This window comes from Poecilia reticulata, chromosome 12, assembly GCF_904066995.2.
Source record: "Poecilia reticulata chromosome 12, P_reticulata-male-v2, whole genome shotgun sequence".
NCBI classification, from domain to species: domain Eukaryota; kingdom Metazoa; phylum Chordata; class Actinopteri; order Cyprinodontiformes; family Poeciliidae; genus Poecilia; species Poecilia reticulata.
Genome location: NC_088841.1, coordinates 7,667,720 through 7,685,036, shown reverse-complemented (window position 1 = coordinate 7,685,036; position 17,317 = coordinate 7,667,720). Strand labels below are relative to the sequence as shown.

General features: G+C 38.9%; 1 long non-coding RNA gene across 1 annotated transcript; it reads right to left on the bottom strand.

The window, feature by feature from the left end:
• Positions 1-9,065: 9,065 nt before the first annotated feature.
• LOC103473370 (uncharacterized) lies at positions 9,066-15,883 on the bottom strand. The gene is made up of 3 exons (XR_014090329.1): positions 15,638-15,883; positions 13,743-13,792; positions 9,066-9,150 (listed from the first exon to the last, which is right to left on the bottom strand). It is a non-coding gene; the product is annotated as an uncharacterized LOC103473370 (long non-coding RNA).
• Positions 15,884-17,317: the final 1,434 nt, after the last annotated feature.

Genomic DNA, 17,317 nt, shown 5'->3' with positions numbered 1-17,317 from the left:
GTGGCTAACACGATTACAGTTTAGCAAAAGCTAGCGCGGCTAACACGATTACAGTTCAGTAAAAAGCCTTTTCAGGTGAAATAAAATCTTTAATGTATGTCAGATACGGTACACATTGCATATTGATCTGTTCAGCTAACATAAGGCTGTAACAGACAGGCTTCAGGATGTAGAAGTTGCATCGGTACTGCCATTATGCTGTACTTGGCTAAAAGGTCTTCCGCAATGGATGTGTTTATTATCGACTTTATTTTTTTCATTCACTAAACACAAAGAAAGCAAAGCAATAATACTTACGCCAGCAGACACTTTGTTCTTATTGATCCTATGACGGTTGAGCTGCAAATGCGGTCGTGCACAAGCGTTAATCCAAGCAAGGCTTTCCGTTTCAGATTTTGGAAATCTGTAAATTTTAGTTCCACAAACACGATCAGGATACCTGACATCGCCTGTACAGATACTCAACTGACGGAAAACCGTTTTTTTCCGAGTCCTGACGCAAAAACATTCTGTCGGTCTGGTAGTCCACAATGTATATACAGTATTAGCATGAGTTTGTGAGCCGGTAACCCACGTGATAGCTGCGCTGTGACGTAAAATGGGCATTAGCCAATGAAAGGCGGACCCTGTGGTAAGGTCCATGGGACTGAAACTGGTTTAGTTAGGATGAGGGTATATGTGCAACGTGTCCCAATGAAAAATCTTAATGTATCATAAGTATATTGTATGGGCAACTCAATGTTGTACATGACTGTAAAGAAAAATGATACAAGGTTTTCATTTTCTTTATGGCTGAAGTTCTGAGTTATCGCTTTTGTATTTGGCCTTCTTGAGTCGACATTGTCAAAAGAGAATGATTCTTGATTCTTCTATAGTATGTTCAGTGAAGACAATCTGTGTATTTACATCTACTTAAACTCTGTTTCAGCAACGTTTCAGTTTTCTGGAAGTTTCCAATTAGAGGAACCTAAAAACCTGAAAGCTTGGATTTTTGGAAAATGTGGTAAAAACTTAAGGGGTGGTGATACTGTACACTGAACGATTTGGTCTTCATGAACCAAGTATCATACATACAGATTGACCACTTCCATTTCTATTGAGTCTAGATCTAAATAAGGTAGTAATGCCAATAACCGATGTCTAAATGACTTTGCTTTAACAGATTTCTTGAAGTCATTAATGTCATGCTTCACATGACTCATGCTTCCAACACCTTGATTTCACAGCACTGCATCACCCACCACCCCATTTCCATGGCTCCATCTGGCAAAGTCTGTTACATATGTTTAGGGAAACAGCTTGTGGTCGTCCTGCGGAGTTACGGGAGCCTACTTAACCTCTGCCGATTACTCCCCCAAACAGACAGCCTGCATGATGCTAAACATATAATCTGCCGTGACATTTCTGACAGCTCATTCACTAAGGTTTACAGCAGAGAAAATGCACCGTCACATGTAAACAAGTCGAAGTGTCATGTTTTATGTTGGCTAAGTATGTGTAGTTTTGCGAGGTTAGAGAAACCTTTCTAAATGAGCATCCAACACAACTGCTGACTTCATTTATGGGTTAAACTTCATTTATCACTTCCCGACACCAGAGGTAAGTAATTCTGATTAGTTTTGTTTTGCTTTCCTGCGCTCAGACTCCACAGTTCTCTCACCTCTTTTTTCTCACCAATGCGCCTCCATCCCCCTCACCTTGGCTCTGCCGTCACTGGTGTCACCTGCTGGGACAGACTGTCATCCGCTTGTTGGCTCCCTGCTGGTGGTCCATTTGGAGGACCGAAGGAGGGACAGGGGTTTGATAAGGACAAGCAGAGTCACTTCAGGTTGAGGTCTTTTGGATTAATACCAAATTTTAATGTAATTATTTTTGTTTTGGGCATTATATAGCTGGATTGACCCAACCACGGTTACACATTTTATTAGTGTGGTCATTTAAAATGAAGATTACTGAAAATTTCAAAATAAAAGTCTCAATACCCCCTTTTAGCATAAGGCAGTGCACTTAGGGAATTTTCTAGTTGTAGTTTGTTCCTTCCTTCAGAACTTGGTTTTGTGTCTGTCTCCTGCCTTGATCTTTGGTACTCATATTTCCTATATGTCATTGAATGTGACTTTTTTACCTGTGTTCCTCAAACGTGCGTTTTAGCGAGGCAGTGCACTGTTTTCGTTCTGCTGAGGAGCGTTGGGCACCGAGTGTGACAAGCTGAGTTTTTGTATTAAGGTAAATAAAACCTTTTTTTATTCTCAAAGACAACTCCGGATGTCATCTGTGCCTGAGCCCAGCAATACAAAGATATAACATTTAGATCAACTGTCAACCTAGATAATATTTTATTAAAAAATAAAACTATTTTAAACACATGGCTACAAAGAGACCTTTCAATATTTGGAAGAATTTTACTCTCAAAAATGGAAAGTCTATCAAGACTCATTTATCCATCTTGTTCCTTAGAAATTTCCGATAACATTAAAAAAGTTTATCAAAATCATTTTAATATCATTTGGAAAAACATCACTACATTAGAAAATATATTATAAAATCACTGGAAGAAGGAGGTCTCATTGCACTTGATTTTGACTCCGTAAACAGTTGCTTAAAACTTTGATGGTTACAAAACTTTCTGAAACATTACGAGAGCTTTTGGTTTATCCTCCCTGCTAAAATCTTTTTAGACTTGTGGAGTATTATTCCTTTTAAAATGTGATTTTGAAATTGATCAACTTCCAGTTGAACTTCACCAAATTTCACCAACAATTCAATCTGGAGAGACTCATACAGAGAAAGAAAGCGATTAACCAAGGTTTAATGACAAACATTAAAGTCCTTTGGCGTTCAGGCCCCGGCCGGGGATGTCGAGCTGGAACTTCGATAAGCTCGATAAACATTCCTGATGTTGCATAGGAATGTAATCCCCCGGGGCCTGTAGTGGTGATGGCAGTCGAAGAAGGACGTGGCCTGAGAGCCAGGAGCAGAAGGTGGAGATGGGGCGGAGGTGGGTTGATCGCAGCTGGCAATCGGTTTGTTAATAATTGTTAATGAGATTTTGAGTGAAAAAGACAAGTACAGATTTCTTGAGGCCAAGGTAAATGCTCTAGAAAAGCAGTTGAAAGAGGCAGAGAAGGAAAATAAAGTTCTTGAGAAGAAACTTCCAAAAACTCCAGTAGAGGAAGCCATAGATAGACCTAAGCAAGAGTTTAAAGCAAGGATCAGTTTATCTTCAGGCGTATTAGCTGTGAAAAAACATCAAAAAAGGAGATTAAAATAGCGTCTGATGAAAAAAAACAAAAAAAAAAACAAGGTGAGTAAACTCATGGAGCTGCAGGCTGAGACCTCCAAGCCCCCTTAGCCTTACAGCAATAGAGAGGCTCTGGTTGTGAAAAAAAGTTTTGCCCACACAGAATCTGAGTGGAGAGACCTGAAGACAGAAAATAGAGCCTTAAATTATCAGATAAAGTTACTATCCGAAAACAGGACAAAGGATCAAAATCTAATTAAAGAAGCCAAAAACCAAGTGCGTAGGCCTGTCACGATAACAAGTTTTGCTGGACGATTAATTGTCTAAAATATTGCAATAAACGATAATATTGTTTCAAGACCTTTTGACACTGATTTAATGGAAATGACTAGGAATACATGCGATTTCCTGATAGATGCACTTTATTTTCAAAAGAACACGCAACACTGGAATTGATAAACTAAATATAACAACCAAAAATAAAATGGATTCTCAGTCTCCATTAACAAAAAACGTACTTGAATAAAAACTAAACAACATAAAGCCAAAGTGGAAATAAACACTGCATTCAATCAAAAAAGTACAGATTACGAAGTCAGTATTGGCCTTCAGTAATCACTAGATTTAAATAGAGAAGATAAGCACATCTGACTGCCTAATGCAGTAGTTCATACTACACGATTTTTTTGCCCCTATTTTCCCCTTATGGCAATCTTAGATCGTTGGCCGATCTAACCGATCACCGATCATCCAAGTCCAGCAGACATTGGAGATGATATGTGGAAACAACAACTCGTGTAATGTGCACTGGACAAGGACGGGAGGGTCAGTGGAGAGCACCGGAGCCGAGCCTTTTTTCATTCAGTGTCATCAACAGAAAGAAAAAAGGCCGGAAGAGACGATAATTAAAATGAGGTTGATAGGTTTAATTTATCGTCCGATTAATTGATTTATCGCTTATCGCGACAGGCCTACAAGTGCCTAAGGTGACAGATTTGTACCCGAGTGAGAAGATGGAACATGAGAATTTGAAAGAATCCATAAAAAGCAAAGAGGCTAAAGTTGAATATAATATTGCTTTAAAAGGACCAAAAGATGAAATCAAAGTTGAAACACAAACGAACAATAAATAAGTCAGACCTCTACCACCGATCCAGGGAAAAAACCTCCAGCTACCCAAAACAAAATCAATATGCAACCGAAGAATTCTGCGTGATGGCAAGATGGAGCCAGCGTTTAAAGAAGAAAACCTCACGACACAAGCAAAGAAACAGCTGAAGCCAACACCCCCTCCCAAAACGAAGCCTGAAATGCGGCCTTTTACATTGGCAGGCAGGAGGGTTTTTCCCACAGAAATAGAACAGAGAAAAATTAGCGGGCAACCTGGCGGGAGTTCCACAGTGGATGAGAACGGCAAAGTTTCCTCATTAGGGGTTAGACGCAGCAAAACATCATAAGGTGCGTTTGTGAGCATAACGTACAAGAGGCGTATACACCTAGGGGCTGGTTATGGATTGGTTACAAAGGCTTAGAGAAAGATCTGCGTTACTGATGGACCCATGGAGTCCAGCCGGGCACAGACAAAGAGGAGACGTGATTCCCTTTTCACACAGGTTCACCACCTGTGGGAGGGACAAAGGGGTGGGTTGCTGTATTGAAAGGATGGCAGCTGAAGGTGGGGACCTTGGTGACCTGATCCTGAGCTACAGAAGCTCCAGTATCCAGTAATCGCACGCGCTCAGCCGTTGACCCAGTAAATTCGCTAAAAATGGGCTAAAACACCTAATAACTGTTCAAATTTAATAAAAAATAAAATTGTATTATACATTTTAAATCATTATTATTGTGTATGTTGTATTTTTTCCATGTAAATTTACTTCTTTTTCTATTAGTACATGTTTTAATATTTCAACGTTGTTAATGTGATGGTGCTGTGATGTGTTCTTATTACTTAGGAACTTTCTGCTCTCTGTAGGTCAGAGCTAATGCAGGTTTCTAATCCACATTTTGAATGTTAGATTTAGTGTTATAAATGTACTTTGGCACTTTTAGATTGAAATTTGAATTGTTGAATTGTTTTGTTGATATTAGCATCAACAAAAACCTGACCTTCTTCCAGGTCAGGTTTTTTTTTCTTATGGTGCACTTTTGAAACATTGTGCCAGAGACATCAAGATCAACCTTACAAGAACTTGGATGGCGAGGCCCAGCCCAGAGGACCAAGTGAACTGGTAGACAGTGACCCGACTGGTCACAAGCCGTGAAACATAAAAAAATATTTCACAGACACATTGGAAAGACTAAACAAACTTTGAAAGAACATTTGACAGACACATAAAAGACTGGGTTATTTTTATTTAATTTTGTTTTTTTAAAACAAGCAATTTTTGTTTATTTATACAATGTGGACCCACAAATGTTGCTTATATTAAATTCTACTTTAAAAAAAAAGAAAATTCTACTTTTTTATATACATTGTGTGCTCTCCTCTGTTGTTCACACCTAGGCTCCCCCTAATTTAGAATCTCCTGATCTGGCCCAACTTACTTTTGCTTTTGTAGTGTTGGTATTGCCATCTACTATTAAAGGTATTTAAAGTAACCCTTCTTGTGGGTTACACACAGGACACGATGGAGGGACTATGTTTCTCAGCTGATCTGGGAACTCCTGGACCAAATGACTGGGGAGAGGGAAATCTGGGCCTCCTTACTTACCCCTGCGATCCGAAGAGGATGAAGCGGAAGAAAATGGATGGATGGACAGTTCCAATCATTAAATAATAAAGTCCGCATAGACTTTCTTTTGTTTGGTCATAACAATAATTTTCTGTTGTAATCTAATCAACTTTAGATTAACTCATTAATAACTTGCATCTCTACCTGTACTGAATGTTGTGTTTCTTTCTGCGATACACTCTTTAAACTAAATGTATAGGTTTTCTCCGGGCGCTCCGGTTTTTTCTGCCATTCGGGGGGAAAATGTGATTAGGCTAAATGGTGTCTTTTAAATTTACCTTTGTCTCTTGCTCACTAACTGTTAGAGACGCTCCTTAAATGGACACACTTTAAACAAAATGCATAGGTTTTCTCCGGGTGCTCCGGACAACTATGGCTGGAAAATGCATAATACTGCCCCTTTAAACTGTCAATGTACTACAAAAACAGATAGAGGACAGATCAGAAAAATATTCCACACACAAGCTGAACGTCTTCACTTCACTATTCAAGACCATTATACGAGATGGATTCTTGAGCGGATGAAAGTATGACTACATCTGCGATTACGCAACCCATCCATCCTCCGCTGAGGGAGTACATCAGTGATTTGAGATGTACGGCTGCTGAGGAGTTTCAATAATTCACCGTTTTCAAAGTTGTGTTGCACACGGGGAGAAGTTGTGGGCGTCGATATCTGACGTCCTCTTTTCTGGCGCGGCGCTGATGGATGACCCTCGGTGTCGGTGCGTGTCAGCGTTATTCATCAAACTAATGTGGGAGAGGGAGAGAAAAGAGACGAGAGACTCATTCACACACGGCGTCTCCAGGTCAGAGATGTTTTCTCCTGCTTTTTTCTTTTACTTTTCTGCCAAAGTGATCAATTCTTAACAAACTCCTCCCACGGATAAATCGTGAATTATTTATTGGAAACGTATCCCCGTGCGCAGAGACAGGGTTTCTTGTCAGGTCATGCAAATTATGTCTTAACAGCAAAACTCAACGCATGAATATTGTGAGGAAAATAACAGCGCATCCTCTGGATACGGGGTCGACCAAACTGCTTAAATGATGCTTTCACTGCAGCTGAATCCGATCTAAACTTGTAAGCACTCCCCCGTCCTGTGATCCGTCTCTGAAGTGAGGCGCGGGTATCAGATGATGAGAGTCGCGTTTCGTCCTGATTGGACTGAACTCCTGATGAGCTCTGGAGTGACCCAGCTGCTAACCCAGTGAAGGCTTCCCCCCGCAGTCGATTCAAACAGGAGAGCAGCGCCTCTTCCTTGGGCCTGTGCCGGACAGTAATTACCGCTTTCTGACAGTGACTGAGACGGGGCGAAATCTGACCAGAAGGAGAAACGTCCATGTTGCTTTCTAAAAACCTGTATTGTCTTTGAGCAACATATGTTCACAAGATATTTGTATGTAAATATGAAATGTAAAAGCATGCATAAGATCGCAGGAGACCCTTCCCGACCCCACTGAGGGACAAGGGTGTAAGAAAATGGATGGATGGATGGATGAATGGAAGACCGCAGGAGCATATTTAGAGGCTAAATATTACGATTGAAAAATTATAACAGCATGCAGCAGTAAGAAAAGAGCTGTCTGACATTATTTAATAAAAAAAAAATCATTCATATGAAGTGTAATGAAGTTACTATAAAGTCAAATGCAATAAGTGAGAATATTATTGAAGAGTTCATTTATTTCCATATCTGCAATTCACCAAGTGAAACACATTATAGAATTACGCTGATCTTTTCAAGCCATTATTTCTGCTACTGATGATTTTTTTCTATTCTTTTCCCCATTTACGGCTGATGAAAAGATCACACTTAAAGGAAAAATATTACATCAGACCAATAAAGAAAAACAGTTCTAATAAAGAAATGTGAGCTTAAGGAAACGTTTGCTTAACTCCTGCTGGGTAACCTGAGCCGTTCAAAGTCCACAAAGGTGTCTCATTCAGGTGGCGCTCCAACAGACTACAACAAAGCACTTGTTCTTCTAAATTAAAAGTTGTGTACTTTGGCATAACTTATAGCGACATTTTCTGGTGATTTCCTTTTTTTATTATTCTTACATGGACTCTGGGAATTCCCCATGTACTCCTAATTTGCCACTCCAAGCCTTACATGATGTATTTAGACCTACAACCCTCCCCTTCATCATTTCCAAGGAATATTTCTTTCAGAAGGTAGTAAGTCCATCTGAGAGCAGACTTTATGTGGCCGTTAAAGTCTAAACCTCTAACTGCAACCAAGGTTTCTGGAATTCTGTCATTTTTGTCTCTTTTATCGAATAATTAGGACCAAAAACAGAGAATTTCTGCACTGAACTGCGAGAAATGCTTGCCCAGCCGCTGGTCACCGATATGATGGAAACATTCGCACAGTCATCGACCACAGTACCTGTAAGGTACACAGTCATCGATGACTAAGGTACAGTGTTGCAACATTTCAGTAAGAAATGTTGCAACGCTGTAAAATTGAAGCCAAGGGCATCGTGCAGATGTTAAAGATGGTACGAGAATACAGCCTTGAGGAACCCCACATGTAATTAAATACTTTTCAGCAAAAAAAAAAAAAAAACTAGTTTATTTCAGTTCAATATGCATTTAAATATTAGATGGCGATTAGACTCAAAGTTCATCAATCAGCTCACTAAGGTAAGCTGAAGACAGATGACTCCTTTGACGAAACCAGATTATTGCGCTAAGAAAATTTAAGCGACATTAAATGGACAGAAAAGTAGTTACATTTCTCTCAGCATACCATCTTCATTCCTCTGCAAGCCTGGCAGCAAGTGAAGAACAGCTTTATCAAACTAATCAGGGCGACTGAGGAATGAGGTCAGATGCTTGTCAAAGCGAGAGAACCACAGGCAAAAAATTATGATGAGGACCTGAGATTGTGGGGGGAACCCCCCGGCCCCCCCACTTTTCTTGTAACTTTGAAGTTGCTCCGCATCCTTCAGATGCTTCGCCTACTACAGAGGCGTTGTTATGTGCCGTGTGCTCAATTTGAACTCGAGATGGTTCGGACTTTCAGCTAAATCAGACAGCAGTTTCAAGAGATGGGAACGATAACGACGCGCCGCATCCGACTGCACGATTCATCTCGAAGCGAAGGGCCAGGTGTGTCTCTGCGTCCTACTTTCTCCAACCAAATAGGGCCGTGTCAATTATTTGGTCTGTAAAAGAGGAAGCAAAAGTAGAAAGAGTAATTAGAACAAGTTTTCATAGTGAAAATCACTTTTCTTGGGATTTGCCAATATGCCAAAATGCAGCACATAATTGCAATGTGAAGGAATTTTTTTATAAGTTTGAAAAGTGTGCCATGAATTTATATTTAGCCTCCTTTCCTTTGACATCTCTAAATAAAATCCAGTGCAACCACCTGTCCTCATAAATCTCCTGAACAGTAGAGACCTCATATGTCTAATTTAATCTCAGTATAAATGCAGTAAACATGTGAAAAGATTTGATATGGAAGAAAGATCTAGAAGTCCTAGAATGGCCCATCCAGATCTAGATCTTATTATCCATTGGGAACATATGGCAAAACTTATACATTGCTGTTTACACAATGTGTTTTTTTCTAGCCAGACTGATTGAACTGATTGCAAAGAAAAAGTGGCAATATTTTTTTTTTGGTTTCTAAAATAAATGTTGCTGAGAGATATAGATTTGTTGGGGGTTTTTTGCACAAAATATAAACACTGTGTGTAATTCTTACACATTTTCTTGCAGGACTTCTCCTCTATTGTGTCAAACGTGTCAAATTCAGCAGATACACAAAGCAAATTGCTCAAACCATATCGTTCCACTGAACCATGCTGGTTTGGACAGCTTTTTCTTTTCACAAATGAAAATCATTTGAATTTGCTTGATGGGGCAAAAAAAAAAGCAACAACACATTTCTATATTTTCACCGTACCGTAATCTAATCGGCAGGGACAAAATAAAAAGAGGTAAATGTGGGTTGAAATGATCTTCACCGCAAGCACTCTGGAAGACGGTGCAATCAGAGCCGATGTGCTGAAGGGAAGAAGGAAATGAGGCTGGGGATGAAAAAGAGCGCCAGCTTCAAGGTGAAGGGTGGTCAGATTGATGGCAGCCTGGACAGGTGTAATAGACTCGGCCTGTATTATAGCATGATGAGGTCAAGATCACAGACCCCATGCTCTACCCGGACACATACACACACACACACACTTCTCCCAATCACATCAGTTCAGTCGGCATCGAAAAACTTCTTGCTTTGCAGAATTACGATCGATGTTTGAACCCATGTTGGAAAAGACACGCTTTAGACAACCATTTGTTCACATTTCCAGCATAAGTAACAAGTAAATTATCATCAGAGCTAACAAACTCGTTGCCAGAGGTATTAAACTCAGAAAGGGGTTTAAAAATGTTTTCGTTTCATTTCCATTTGCTTCAGGTTTGCCGTACCTACTGGAGGTTGAGGGATCGTTTGTCTGAAAAATAACACATAAGCAGCTTGCCGCTGCCTGAGTAAATGCTATCCATCACTGCAAATGAGATCATTACATTTTTCTTCCCTCAATCCCCTCCCCCCTAATTCTATTTTTTTTTTTTCCTTTGGTCAAACTCAACAACATAATTCTACTACAGTCAGTGCAGCTGCAGTCCGTCAGCTGTCCCGCCACCCTGTGTTTAACGTCTCAGAACTTCGCCTTTCTCCTTGCAACGACAATCAACAGATGGCGCTGGAACTCGCGCGCATGTTTTTGTGAAGGTGCTACGAAACGTCCGATTATATTTTCTGAATTGGTTCGTCACGACGTTCCAGCTCCCTGTACTTCCTGCGTGATCTCTTTGCTTGTTCAAAGTGTGCGCGTTGGGAATGTTTGTGATTATTTGCACCTGTGGAATTAAGGCCATAAAGAGGAAAAGAAAAGCTTTCTTCCATGCCTAATAAACCGAGATGAAGGGCGACTCGCGCAATGGTACATTTTTTTTATTGGGAAAAACACAAAAAAAATGCAGCACTTATTGGAGTTTAAAAGTTCTCCTGGGCTGTTTATGTCCTGACACTCACTCAACAGGCCTGCGCTAATGAGAGCAAAGGCTCTCATTAGCCAAAGTAAATGTGCAACAGAAAACATTTTGAGTCCAACGCAAAATGAAAAGCTTAAACTTTCAAAATCCGCTTTTGCAGTTTTTGCTTTATTGCTTTTTTCCTCCCCCCCGTGCTTCTGGGCGCCACAGGAGGTTTATTTACCAGTGTTTACTCTGGTTTTAAGCAGCCAGTCTGAGATAACTTGCTGTAATTAAGCTTTGCTAATTCATCATTTAAACCAAAACCCTTCACACAGAGTAAAGATTCAATGCCTTCCTGCCTAATCATACTACAGCCTAATTTTAGATCAGTCTTCAATCTTCTCTTTTCCAATTAGCACAGCAATAATAACAGCATCCTTAAAGCATAAACAAAAGGTCAGGACTTGGTTATGAGCAGCAGCAGTCAACTCTCTTTGTGTTTTCATTTAGTATAAATCCAGGTTAGCTAAGTTTACACTAACAGTAAAGTTGACAAGGAAAATAGAACATGCAGTGTTTCTGGTATGCTATACACACATTAACTAACTTTGGCCAATGTTAGATATTAGATTAGATTAAGCACACGAAACATAAGATAAAATATTAGACAAGGTGTCAAAATAGATTTGTTGGCATTTAATAGCATGGTAAATAAAAAGCTGAAAATTATACCGACACCTCTAACAGTCTTTTTTGTCTTTTACAGTCAGGATAGTGTGGTTGTAAAGTAAAATTGTATTTTGACACTATTAGACACACAAACACACATATATATATATATATATATATATATAAAAGATACCAGTAACACAAATTGTCTGCATGAACAGAAATTTGTTCATTTATCAGTATGATTTTCAGCAGAATAATGTACAATTGGTGGTTTACACAGGCACCCGGAAAATAAAACAACTTGAGAGGAAAGTGATCCTAAACAAGAGATTTTCCCGCATCACAACACACAAACCTGAAGACAAAAAGCAAAACATGACGTCTTCAATAATGTGGAAAATCTGAACTGAATGTGTGTGGCACATCTTTGGGTCCTGGGTCGTTAGATTACAATCAGATTGAGCAAATAAAAATTCAATTTGAGCGCAACCGGCAACGTTTAAATTCAGTCTGTGACCGAGTTGGAGAATCATTTTAATTAACTTAAAACAATCCAAAACTCTCAAACAAGCCCCTCACTGACAGGTAAAGCAGTCTTACTCAGTAAAAAAGAAATCCGTAAAAAAACAGAAAAATGTCCTGGTAATTTTCTGCCAGTACATTTTCTGTTTTTTTACGGAATTTCCAGCAGAATTTTTTCTGTAATTTAACAGCCTTTATATGTTAAATTTTAAACACATAAAACCGTTAAATTACGGGAAAAAATTCTGCTGGAAATTCCGTAAAAAATTTGAACTAAAATACTGTTAAATTATGGGAAACTTCTGACGGAAATTCTGTAAAAAAAAAATGAAAGTATCCTGGCAAAAAGTTACCAGAACATTTTCAGGGGAGGAGTTGGAGCCAAATTGCTACCTCAGTTGATAAACCCAGTAAGTTTTCAGCTGTTCTTCGTTAACGTGACATAAATAGGTTATAATGATTTTCATTCAGTCAGGACTTTACGTTGACTCTAGCCACATGCATCACAGGTAGATTCCAGTAAAGCATTAATTAATGCCTGGTTTTAAAATTTGTTAACTGGACTTGTAGCCATTATTTTGTGCCCATGTGTCGGCTAATGTGTGGTCTCTCAGGTTTAGAAAATGGGCCAACAATTGGCCGACAACTCGTGTAGTGTGAGCTGGACATTACAATAAGGAAATGAGGAAAGGAGGGTCAGTGGAGAGCACCGGAGCTGAGCCTTTTTTCATTCAGTGTCATCAATATAAAGAAAAAAAGGCAGGAAAAGACGATAAAGCCAATAATTAAAATGAGGTTGATAGGTTTAATTTATTGTGCGATTAATTGATTTATCGTTTATCACAACAGGCCTACGCGTCAGCGCATCTGAGCTCCATCAAGGAGCGCAGTTCTTTGAGTGTGCAGCCAAATCCTCCATCATGGTTATCGTGCGATTAATTGATTTATCGTTTATCGTGACAGGCCTATTCTTGAGCTTGCTAATGTTTATCTTCTGTACATCACAACTAATTTATTGTATTTTACTATACAAATTTTCAACGCATAAATTAATTGTAAAGCTGTCTTGACTCTAGTTTTTGTAGTCAAACAATTTTGTTAATTACTATAAGATGGAACATACAAAAAATTGCTTTGGAACATGAAAATCATAGCTGTAAACAGGACCAACATACTTCAAAATAAATGCCAAAAGTCAACCACTATTTTTATGAAATACAGGTATAAATATTTAGTTAAAAATCAAATGCTACATAAACAAAGTCTAATGCCAACGACAGTGGAAGACACTGGATTCATGAGTGTGTGCTCTCATTACCTCTAGTCGCTGTGAACATAAAACAAAACAGTTATGTTTATGTTCTGCAAAAAAAGATTAATCCAACTCTTAGGTTCAGTTACCAAGAGCTTGAAATGCTCTGACCAGTTCTTGTGCTTCGCAAAGGTTCTTGGTGCACCAGGTTTGATGAGAAAATCAATCGCGTTAAAACTTCAAAAGGCTCAAATTTTCCATAGATTCCCAGTCATACAGTTTATTAAGGGACTTGAGCCATCTTGGTGGAATGCAAAGCAGCTTCTTCACCTTTGTCTGCGTCGTGAGTCAACCTCGTTTAGGGTTTGAGCACAGAAAATCTATAAACAAAAAGAATGGATACTCAAGTTTAACACAGAAACACTTCATGTTATAAACATACTTTTTACAAAACGCTTCTAAATTACATTACAGCGACACATCACCTTGCTCATCAGCGTCTCACCAATTGCTAATAGCTCTTTCACAAACAACAACATTGAATAATTTTGATGAATTCTGACAGATAAAAAAAAAAACTACACTAGGAGTGTGTCAATTGCAGATTTCTGGCCAATCTTTAAAAATCTGACTTGTCAATTGTGATTTTGGCCAATACTGATCGTCTTGTCTGAATATTGCTAAATGCAGAAAACGTCAGTGGGTTGGCAACAGTGGGGTGACTATAGATGACTGCAAACATGGAGACATGACCTGGTGGGTCGGTCTATCAGTCAAACATCTCTAACAGGAAAGGAAAGCGGTTGATTTTTAGATCTTTGCTGAGGTAGATAAGATCAGTGGATGAAATAACTTTCACATGTATTGGCGGATTACCAATCTTCAAAATTAAGGATTTGGGGAAGATTTATTGAAATATTTTCTTGAGAAAATAAAAACATACACTGATTTTTGCATATTTGTTAAAATAAAGTCACTATGTCATGATTTTATGTTATGAGAATATAATTTGTGAAAATAAACTCCTCCACTCCCCCTGAGCTACTATTTCCATCTGAAGAAATCCATCACTCCAAACCAAAACCAACCAATCAGAGACAGGAGGATAGTCTTAGCGCTGTCAATCAACCTCTTCATGCTGTCAATCAAACGGAAAACCGTTTATCCACTGTCATTGGTGTCCATGCTAACTAGCCTTAACATTCATCCTTAACATTCATGACAGGTTCCGTTGGCTGCATCATATAGTTGTTGTTTGTTTTTTTTTTACAATAAAATGAAATCATTTGTTCTGACAACAAATTTAGAACAGCAATAACAGATAATGAGTTTGCAAGCAGGCATTTCAGTAAAAACTCCCAATTGGAAGAAATTTCTTTTGGCAAACGTCACTTTTATTTTTGTTCCTATTTCAGAAATAGGAAAATTAACTATCTGTATGTACAATCCACTGACGTACAATTTATATGAGGCAAGAAGCTTCTGACCCATTGTAATAGTTTATCAACTTAACCTAATCTCAACATGCCTGATTAGAGAACCGAACATGCAACAAATTTATTAACGTTGACTGTAACACGAGCCGTCCCCACCCAGTCTTACTGTCGTCCCCTGGTCTAACGGTTTCCCTCCGCCCCCACATTACGTTCGTTCGTCTCTCCCCTGGTCTAACGGCTGCTCGCGCTCCCCCAAGTTTACCGTTCGTTCGTCGTTCGACCTCAACATACTTCTCACCACCACCTCTAACTACCCCCCACTCCAGGCGACATTTCCCATATTCTAAAACTCCAAACTTGACATGGAAAGTATATTTACCGAAGTTAAATGGCCACCTGCTTTTATGTTAACAACCGGGACATCAAATCATGTTTAGCAAATAAGACAACTACAACTTGATATTTTTAAAAAAGCAGAATTGAGACATAAGTAGCATGACGCTATGAAGGGTTAGCTTTCACGAGCCCAGTTCAGTTTGACTTTAAAAAATGGCCGGTACTTTGAGTTCGGTAAAATACATGAATAGAAATACAGCAATCACCGCGTTTTACTTTTATAATACACAAGCAAGCACAGCATTGTAAAAATAATATATACCTTTTTTGTAAAAAAAAAAAAAAAAAAGACTGAAAATAGTTTGCAATTATAGACTGTGCCAGGAGTCTCACGAAGTCAACTACAAATATTTCAAAACATTATTCACAGAAAATAATGTGTTCTTATTTTACCAGGGAGGTGGCAGAAAGGTAACTCCATCTCTTAATCCAACCGAAGTCCAAAAAATATATGTTCCAGAGTCCGGTTAGCGAGCTTGAAATGCCGTCTGACCATTTTTCGCGCTTCGCGAAGGTTCTTGTTCCCATGATGCAATGCATAAAATGGAAAATACAGTACAAATACATGTAAAACTAAAAACGGAAAAATTCCTTCAAATTTCTACTGTACATTTACCCGTTTTTTTTAGTTTTTTTGTTTTTTTTTACAGTGTAGGGACAGCATGTCCATGTGATTTTCCCCAAATCCAATCATCCTCCATGATTTACACTCGGAGGCTGTGGGAGCTCCGTGTTGCCCGTTGCCAACGGTGACCATGACGAGCAGCTCCACATAATGAGAGCAGCCCTCTCCAAATCCAAATCCTTTCAACAAACCAGGGTTTCCCCTCCGCTGCCCCCACATTCATTACGTTTCCATTGAAGCGAGAAGCTCATCAGATTCGGAGGAAGCACGGTGGCTTGTGTTTTTTTGGTGAACCTCTCTGGCCTCTTCTGTATTTGTCTCAATTCTCTTGTTGGAGGACAAGCCAGGCAGCTGATTTAGTGAGCTGCCCTGGCTCTCCAGGCTTTAGGGAATTGATTGCGGGGATTGAGGCCTAATGGTGACATGCTGCACACATCAAACGTATCCTGATGGAGAATCACAGGGATTCGGAGGATGTCTGACATTTTGTTATCCAGCGTAATGCTCCCCAGAGAATGAACCAACTCCTGGAAAGGGTAATTCTGACAAAAAGATGTTACTTTGTCACTCAAGTATTGCTGCATCCAGGTGTCAAATGTCTTTTTTAAATGGATTACCAGCACTGATGTAAAAAAAAAAAAAGCTATTTTTGTTCTCCCAGATCTATAAGTAGAGATGAACATGGAGCATAAAGCTTAGGTTAGCAGTGAACACAAGAAAACAAGAACAGTGAGTGGAGCGATAACTATGGGGTGGACATTTACTGAATCATCTCTTATTTATTGTGATAAATTCCTGTTGACATTTTTCAAAAATTGTATTGTCAGGATTGTCATCTTTTATTTTCTCCACTGCTTGGTCAAAATATGATTAAATGAAGTTACTGTGTGCAGTTTAGTGACGCACATAATTTTTAAAAATGTTTAGTGTTCATTTATCGTTTATCGTGATAAATTTCATATGATTTGATGCATCATTGTCATGATAAATTCCTGTTGATGTTTTTCAAAAACAGTATTGCCAGGATTGTCATTTTCTCGATTGTCTGTTCAAAATATGATTAAATTAAATTACTGTGATCAGTTTAGAGAAACAAATTAAAGTTCTTTTTGTTTGTTTGTTTGTTTTTTCTCTAGCTGCTGTCCTAATGAAGCATACTACAAATGGGAATGTAGAGCTGTATTTGTGTTTGTCTGACAATGATTGCTGTCTCAGGAATATAGCTGCCTAGAAAAGAAACAATAAATCCTTCTTACCATCACTTTTACAGTTTTTGCAATAAAACCACAATAAGTCACGGTAAAACATTAAGTCCATATTGCCCATCCTTAGTAACAAATGCTGCTGAGCTTCTTCTCTGTGTGCCGTTGGGTCATAAAACTAATAAAACTAAAAGACGAGCATCTAATCCGCCATTGTTGTTATGTGTGATGTATTCAGGGTTTTAG